Genomic DNA, 9584 nt, shown 5'->3' with positions numbered 1-9584 from the left:
GAATAGAGTGAAGACTCAAAAGAGTTAATGGCTTGATCACCAGAAAGGGACAATAGTTGGGGAAACATGCAGTGACTACTGCAGCCATGTTCACCCATAAAAAGGTTGATTGTGCACAAGAGACATATTAACTTGTAAGATGCAAGAAATTGTGTAAAGAAGACAAAGGTGCTCACCAAGAGCAGAATGGTCTTTGTGGCTCTGAACTCAGAGGAGGACCTGAAGGAAAAATTGCTACTATGAATGTGCTTCATTCTCTGCTTATGTCTGTAAAGAATGAAAACCATGTAGCTGCTGGACCAAATCATCAGCAACATGAGCAACACATCAGGAAGAGTGAGAAATATTGCATTGATAATGTCAGAAGTCTTGTCATGTTGCTTAGAAGAACAGTATCCGATCACCCTTAGACGTGTAATGTTCTTATTGTACTGTATTACTCCCATATCCATGGGAAAAGCTATGTTTATTAAGAATGACAGCGCCCAGCTCATGTACACACAAGAAGCAATGGAACTGTGAGACTTGACTTTAAGCTGTGTCCACCTGGCAGTCTTTGGACTGATGGTGATGGCCTGGAAGACACTCAGAAAGCAGGTGCTGCTGATGGACACACCCCTCCCTATTCTGTGAAGAAAGAAGATCAGTTTGCATTCAATGTCATTGAAGAAGTCTTTCCACCCAAAAGCTGACACAATGTGGGGAACTCCTTTACACAGGATAGTTAAGAAGTTGGCTACAATCAAGTGCTGCAGAATCCAGTCTGTGAACTTTAACCTGCACCCCATGAAGTAAAGCATCAGATAATGGTAGACTAAGAAGGAGTTGCCAAGGATTCCAACTACAGTCTGTGACATGAATATCACACTTATTACAATGTCACTGGTTTCCATGCTCTCAAATCCTGTGTTCTTAGATCTCTTAGATGGGACAATGAGTCACAGGCTCTATGCACTCTATTATATCCTACATTCTATATTAATAATAAGGCTTATGCAGAATGTTTCTTGACTAATCTACAGGATTAAAAAAGCTTCATTATAATCTGCGAGTGTATGATTTACCATCTCTGGTTCTAAAGGAAGTATATACAATATATACAACTTAGTCAATACTCACATCTGAGCAGAAGTCTCTGCTATGGTTTAAGTTAAGCAGATAAGGAAAATTCAGATAAGCTCCTGTGAGTCAAGTATTTACACATCCATGCTCAGTTAGTGATGAAAGTGAGGACTTTTAAGTGTCCAAAGTTGACAGGCTACTGGGATCCACAACTATCTGAAAAATCATTCAAGGCCATCTGGAAAATGAGCAGAATCATATGTCTCATATGCCTTTTATAATTTTCATTTTCAAAACTACAATTGTGGTATAATTTTTGTAGTTTAATTTTCCATGTGTGTATACCTGTTTTTTTTTTGCACAAGGAAATATCAATTCTAGTAAACACTGGGAATTTTATTGTACAGGAGAAAATATGACCATGCAGGAACCAGTCTCAAGAGCAGTATGTATAACCATGAAAAATTGCCCAATTATTAGATGCTCCACAATGGTTTATATATACTTATGTTTGCAAAGCAAATAAAATGATAGCCTAATAGAAACCAGTCGTACTGTTATGCCATATATAATTTTCCGAAAGAAAGTAAGCACAAGTTAAAAGAGTATGGATCACAGCAGTATGATTGTGGGCCTGATGATATACTTCAGTGCTATCGGGTATCTGAAAGAGTGATCTCTTAACTGGAATTTTGGTTTGCAAACTACATAACTCCTCCATGATGTGTACACACTGTATTTGGTCAGCGACATGTTTTATGCTTTGTAACCAATGAAGAACTTGTGACTAGAGATATGGCTCAGTATTCAAGACCACTGGCTGCTTTTTTCAGAGAACCTGAGTTTTGTTCTCAGTACACATGTAATCTTACAAACAACTGTATTCTAGTTCTACAGTTCTAAGACCTTCTTCTGGCCTTTCAACATTCCATGTACACATATGATATATAGTGCATTCCTGCTTTCACACACACACACACACACACACACACACACACACACACACACACAAACACATTAAAAAATAAACGAATAAATTGCCACCTTCAGCTTCCAAAATTAAAAAAAACACATAAAATACACCATTTCTAAAAAAAATCGTTAGTTTCACAGTGATATTTTTATTATTTAAGTAAACTTTCACTTTACACCTTCACATCAGCATATCATCAATTGTTAAATTCATCCAATATGTATATATTTCTGTCCAAAGGTAAAATTATGAAGATATGTGAATGCAAAATGACTCATATCTGACTCACTGTGTTTGGATGGGTAACAATACATCCTATTTTCATGTAAAATTTACTGAGCATATTTTAGGAAGAAGCAGCCTCATTATGATCTCAGAGTACATTCTTTTCAGGGCAGATGCAGTCCCTGTCTCCACCAATGGCCTCATGTGACAAATTTAAACACTGTATATTTGCCTATCATGTCTGCTTGGGATTTCCTGGTTCATTTACCTTCTCTCTGAGAACACCTGGCGAAACTGTAGAGTCACATCATCAATAGGAAAAATTCTCAGGATTAGTAGACTGATCCTGAGAAGTAGGATGATTTTAAAACAAGATTTTAGCTCCTTGCATTCCAGATTTCATTATCCATTGAAAAAAGCCACAAGAATACCAGTGAGTGAAGGACTCAAGAATGTAAGAATGTCAGAGTCTATGTTATATGTCTATTACCTTACATTCATTTTGCTTGTGTCCTGAGGCCATGCTACAGATGCCTCTCCATTTGCAAGTGTTCAATTGTTCAATTCCAAATTGAGTTTTCTTACAGTCGTGCTTAGTTAGAGTGTTCAGATGGGATTTTCTTTGAGGACTGTGACTTGCAGACTCCACTGGATGCACTGCGAGTGGTGTTTCACTTGCCAGGTTGCTGATCTTAGTGCCAAGGTCTTATGGACCCTGACATGTATTAAAGGGCAGAAGCCAGTTTCTGAGATCTTGACACACAAGTCTGTGATCTCACCTCCCCTTGGACATGCAATTAAAATTTTACTTTCACTAGTAGTGGGTATCTAACTTTCCATGTTGCACGGGGAAACTTTTCTGAGCATGTTTTCCCCAGGTGTCATGAATCAAAAACAACTTTTTGCTATCTTCTCAATGAAATGTAACAGTTTACTGTGACTGTTATCTTCTCATGTCCCTGCAGACTGCTAAGGATGATGAAATTCCTTGGTATGTCTTCCATACATCACCAAGACATGCTTGCATCAACCCATTTCATGATTACCTGAGGTGTCATGGGACCAAATCCAGATTATCCCTTACTGACATGAGAGTTCTGTCATGACTTACAGATTAGAAGTTCAGTGATAGTAATATCTTGTTCGTGTTTTTAATTTTTTCGAGAACAGTGTGTGAATAATTTTCATTCATAGTGGGAAATGTTGAGATAAGTCATTGTATTCAAAGCTAATTATGCTTATTTGATTTTATAACTGAAGAAAGCTTCACATTTCAGTACTGGCTGATACCAGTAACAGGAATAAAACAGAGAATATTGTCTGTACAAGAATGGATGTTCTGAAGCACATCCTCCATGATGATGGAGCAGAATAAGATGATATCCCTTCTGGGCTCTTGAAAGAAATCATACCTATCTCATGTCTCTACTAAGCTAGATGTGCCTGAAGCTATTTTCTTCATTTAATTACCAATACTCTATCTGCAGTGAATATCCATTTACATGCTTTCAGGAATTATTAGCAACAACAATTGGCAACTTGATAAGATGAGAAGAAACAAAGATCTGCTTCTTTTGAGAAACTGCATGGTGAAGTAAGACCTAGAAATTGCCATATGGATATAGCTATGTGTGCCTGCATTATATTGGTTGGTGTCCCTTCTTGCTGTGGTGTTAGCTGCATGTTCCCTCAAAGAACTGATAAGCCATGCAATTAAGTTGAGCTACCTGAACATGGGACATCTTTATTTTCTTATATCACGATACCATTTTTTTTCCTAGTGGCATGGAATGGCACCCACTCTGAGGAACGTTGTCTGCCACAGGAATACAGACATGTCAATCAAGCAGCAGAATGACCAAAAAATATGCTGCATTTCATGAAAGTAACCCATAATGGACAATATTGCAACTTGTGGTGACCATTGCATGGACTTTATTCTGGCTGGGTAATACAATAAAGAATAGAAGCTCATATGTCTGCCCAAAAACATGAATGCTGAAGGAAGTGACTACAATGAGTAAAGGTCACTTGGGTGCTCACCTCTGAAAATGCTTCTGAATTGTCAGGAAAGCAGGAGAAATGCAATGATAAATGAGCATATTGAGTTGTCCTTTCTTTTATTTTATGGGTAGAAATTTAAGAAATTAATGAAAGAATGCTAAATAATACATAAAATATACATCCATTAAAATACCAAGCTTATAAAGCAAGTAATTATTAGGAGAATCATCAGCTATAGGAAGAATTTGATAAAACTTCAAAATGTTGTTCCTCAACCTTCTTATTACTTCAACCCTTCAATACAGTTTTTCATTTGGTATCCCCAACAACAAATTCATTTTCATTGCTAATTTATAATTGTAATTTTGCTACAGTTATGAATAGTAATGTAAATATTTGGCATATATGATCTCTGCTATGAGATACCTGCGTAAGTGACCTTTGATCTCCCCAGAAGGGTTATGACAACTTAAAGGGAAATGATATTCTGAGTTCTCTTTTTTTCTTTTTTCAAATAGATTTATTTTTCAGGTAGTGCATCTTGATTCACTTTCTCTTCTTCTCCCAGTTCTTCCCTACTTCTCCTCACGTTCAGATATACTCTCTTTTTGTCTTCTATTTAGAAAACAAGACTTCTAAGGAATTAACTATTATATATACATAATACAATTTATATAGAAAACATATTGAAGTTGGACAAAACAACCAAACAAAAGCAACTAAGCACAAGAAAAGGCACATAATCTAATACACATGCATTGACACATTAAAAAATTAAATAAAAAAACATTGCTGGAAGTCACAATATTCATGCAAATGACCTGGTACAGACCCATGCAGACCATGTGCATGCAGCCTCACTGTCTGTGAGTTTGTTTGAGCTTTGACCATGTTGCTTTAGAGGGCCTTATTTTTTTGGTGTCCTCCATTCTCTTTGGCTCTTACACTCTCTTTGCTTTCTCTCACAGAAAATATTTTCCATCCCTAAGTTTTGGCATTGGATGAAGACCTTACATTTAGGCTTGAGTGTTCCAAAGTTTCACACTTTTTTGAAGGCAACCAGCTTCATTCATAAACTTATTTTTATTGTTTTTCCATTGTGGGAATTATGTAACATTGCAGTGAGTAGGGATCCAGATCCATGAAAGATGCTCTGGCTCCCTGTCATGCATAGACTTCTGTAGCCACACACAGCACCACACTTGCTTCCTGCACTGTCAGTGTAAGTGAGGCCACAGGCCTAGCCATCTCTACATACACCAGGACGAGGTGAAGTCTCCACAGGTTGGTCAAAGAGGCTCACTTTCATTCTCGGCTGACCCAAAGGTTATATTTCAGCTCAGTGCCTATTTCCTCCAATGCAAGCAGAGAAAATATTATTCCTATGGGGTTCTTCAGAGAACAACAGACCAACAGTGAAGCTGGTCTGCTGGAGGAATGACTGACCTGATGGGACTCACTGCCCTTTACCTGTCTTGGCTTTGCCATAACTACTGTGGACTGACCCATGGCAGGGTGGCCCAGCTGGCCCTGGGGCTGCTAGTGCCAGACTGGACTCCCCAGGGGTAACCATTGCAATTGGGCAGCTTCCCTGACTTCTCTGCCTTTCCTCCCCTCTTCATGTAGCCATGTGTGTCCCTTTTCCCAGTTAGTCATTCACCTAACTCTGGTACTCCTACATTTAAAGACACCAACTTCTCCTTCTAGTAGAAACTGAGGTAAAGTTTCAGTATTGGTTTCAGTCTGCAGAATCCTGGTATGAGGAATTTTCACCCCCTTAGGGTGAACCCTGCAAATATCACTTCTCTGGACAAGGGCCAGAGTGAATGAACATCTTTCCTACATTCTGAGTTCTTGGTTATGGTCTGGCACTTTCCAGATAGGGGGCAGAAACCCAGTGCCTCTGGCCAGTGGTCTTGATCTCACCTTGCCCTGCAGTTAGAAGCATTTGTGTCCTCTATTCTTTCTTTCTCACCCTTTGTAGCTCATCCCTCATAAGCTAAGGGATCTTGGCCAAGTCCCTTTACTTCCCCTTTTCTGGGTCTCAGTTTCCCAATGTGAGAAAGCTCACAGGATGAGTAACAACCCTTTCCATCCAGAGCCCAAACCTCTGGCTTTTCTTCAAGGTTATTGTCTCTTTTTTTGTTTTTCATATTTTTTAAGACAGGGTCTCTTTCTGTGGTTCAGGAGGCTGTCCTGGAACTAACAATTGGACTCAGGCTAATTTTTGCACAGACTCTGAGTGTTGGACTTCTAGGTGTGTGTCACCATGCCTGGCTGTCCCTATTAATGAACACTGGTCCAGTTTAGAGGTCCATAGTAATTATGCTTCTCATAAATCTTTAGGAGGCTTCCTTATTCTGGGGCTCCTTCCATCAGGAACTAGACAGCCATGACAGTGACTGCTACACACACAAACCTGAAGCCCTAGTAGTTAGCCCAACTCCAGAAACTTTTGAGTAGGCTGCCAAATGGCGAAACAGCATATCAGAGGCCTTGTATGTTAGAATGGCAGAAGGCAGCGAGCTGAATAGAGGGCCTTCAAAGAAAACCTCATGTCCTAATCCTGGGACCCGTGTGTACCCATTTAGAAAAAGGGTCTTCAGAGATGTGATAAAAGCTCTTTAAATGTGGTCATCCTGGATTTAGGGTAGGTCTTGTATTCAGGGCAAGTGTCCTTCCAAGAGACAGATGGTGGAAGAGAAAGCCACATGAAGATAGGACACAGAGTCCAGGAGATTTGGAGCCCCCTGAAGCCAGATGAAAGTGGACCAAACACCCTCATCTCTGCTGCTGGCTTCCAGAATGGTGGGAAAACAGGTTACTCTGTGTCCTCCACATTCGTAGTAATAAATCTTGTCTATAGGAAGTGGGCAAGGATGGTAGGACCAACAGAATGGGTAGTGGGACCCAGGCCTCCAGGGGTATGGAGGGTGCAGACAGATGTGTGGGTGACATCTAACCTACCCTACTGAAGAATGCCACTGAGGACAGGAAGAAGTATTTGCCACCTGAAACAAGGCCCAGGGACTCTTAGGACAGGACAGCAGGTCTGAGTCTGAGACAGGTGAGATTTGAGCCAGCTAGGATCAGTCTGTGCCAAGGGAAGGAGTGGGGTAATGTCACAGGCTGAGGGGTGAGGGGATCTGTACAGGCATGAACCCCTAGAGACACCAGAGGAAGAAGGAGGAGAGAGATTGGGGACATCAAATGCACTCTGAGTCCTCCAGAGGAGTTACATTGTCCTGAGGCAAGGTTCACGGTGGCCTGTGTCCACCAAAGGAAGAAGGTGCTCTAATGATGGGCAGGTGACCTCGTTTTTGTCCTGATCAGGCTTGAGCCCTCGTTCTATTATTTTGCCTTTGCTATGGCAGTGGAGAGACAAAGATAGGCTGGGTAAGTCTTTGGAAGTCCAATATGGTTTCTGGTGGGGCTGAGTGCTTTGAATCAGAGGCTGGATGGACTCTAAACACTTCTGCTGAGTGTTCCCAGGAGGAAATACCGAGATTCTTTAAGTAAGGGGTGACCACATATCACAGCTACATCAAGGTCTTATTTCTGGGAAGATTGTGCCTAGCACTCAGGAGCACAGTGAGCATTGCAGACCTGTTTATGCACCTCTTGTAGCTCCTAATGTAGCTCCTCCAGGGCAATCAAGGAGGGAATCGCTTGTGCCCGAGCCTGCAGTGCTTCTAGAGCCAGTTCCAGGTGACCCTTCTCATTCCACAGTGTGTTCCAAGATGCCCGATTGTCCTCCTCCTTATTGCTGTGCTGAATCTGTTGGTGCCAGTACTCCAGTACCAGGCAGCCTCTGCTCACAATGAAGATGATAGCCTCACCCAACAGCTCAGCACCCAGCTCTGCTGCTGCTTCCTCATTCAGCAGCTTAATGTTTTTGCCACTGAAGCTGATTAGGCTCATCTTGGTCTACATCTCTACCCAGTGGTACATCTGAGCTAGCAACAGGGAGACGTAAGTCTTGAACTCACTGTGTTGGGAGTCATCCTTGATGTGGTTGGCCAGCTGCTTGCTAACCTGCTGGATGCTCAAGTAGAACAGCTTTGCCATGGGGAATGTGCCCATTACCATCTTGGCGGCCACCCTAGGCACTGGTTTCACATTTTTGGTAATGTCTACCTGTGAGTCTGTAGGTCTGTTTCCATCTGCTGCAGTAGAGATAGAGAAATAAGATCACCAGTAAACAAGTCTCATAAGGGATAAAACCTGGGAATCCAATGGGATAAATCATACATTAAACAATGTGCTATTCATATATATGTACTAGGAGATGCAGCTCAATACCAAGGAAGGTAATATTTTCCTAAGGGAGGAAAAGTGTGAGGAAAGAGAAGGAGCTTCTGGGGCATATTTATATTCTGTTCTGACCTGATATCTATATCTATATCTATATCTATATCTATATCTATATCTATATCTATATATATATCAATAAATGGTATGGACAACTATGTTGCTTGATATCCTGCTAGAACTGAAAAGCTTTCTGTAGCAGCAAGTTCTATATGCCTTAATACATCAATTTTCTCTCCTTTGGCTAAACTGCATTTATCAATACCAGCTATCTTCTTCAAAGACAATTGCCTGGATAATCAGTGGCCCCAAAGCCATAGGAACACTCCACAGTAAGGCTGTGCTGATGAGAAATAGGAGTAAATTTACAAGGCTTAATTCAGATAGATTAGACATTTTGCCTCTCTTGATTGATTCCAATATTAAGGAAGAAAACCAATGTACAAAAGGCAGATAAAAACTTGAATGCAATATGTAGGACAAGACTCATTTTTACTATTCCATCTCCTATGATAACAATTATATATTTACCATTCAACAGAGCCATTTGTCATTCACTGGCAAGTGTGCTTTTCCAAGACAACTATATGAATTTGTCTTAGAAAACTATCTGTGGTGTGGAAACATAATTTTCTAAACTATTCTCAAGAAATTGAGGAAAGATGCAGGAATTTCTGTTTCTACATATGCATTTCACATATAAAATTTCCTTTTGAAAAATATCAACATTGATGTTTCTGAGAACATGCCACACATTATACCCTCACATAGTTAAGTCAAAGCTCAGCTCCATATGTCACAGTACCCTGAGTTCTTATGGCTCTTCTTAGCATTACTGTCTTGAAAAACAATGGGTCCAGGTTTTGGGAAGTATTTATGCTTTGCTGATGCTTGTTTGTATTCTACTTCAATATTGTATTATTTTCAGAATACTAAGACAAAATGGTAATTGCTTAGAGAAGACAACAATCCTGTGATCTCTGATAAAATATTTATAATCTTTGAGTGT

General features: G+C 40.2%; 2 pseudogenes; both read right to left on the bottom strand.

Moving 5' to 3' along the window:
• Window positions 1-893, bottom strand: part of LOC116886642 — a 3645-nt pseudogene extending 2752 nt beyond the window's left edge.
• Window positions 894-7816: 6923 nt separating this feature from the next.
• On the bottom strand, window positions 7817-8353 carry LOC116886088 (annotated as a pseudogene).
• Between the last annotated feature and the right edge of the window lie 1231 nt (window positions 8354-9584).

This window comes from Rattus rattus, chromosome 17 (genome assembly GCF_011064425.1).
Source record: "Rattus rattus isolate New Zealand chromosome 17, Rrattus_CSIRO_v1, whole genome shotgun sequence".
Classification (NCBI taxonomy): Eukaryota; Metazoa; Chordata; class Mammalia; order Rodentia; family Muridae; genus Rattus; species Rattus rattus.
The sequence above is the reverse complement of the archived record's forward strand: the minus strand, read 5'-3'. Positions and strand labels throughout refer to the sequence as shown.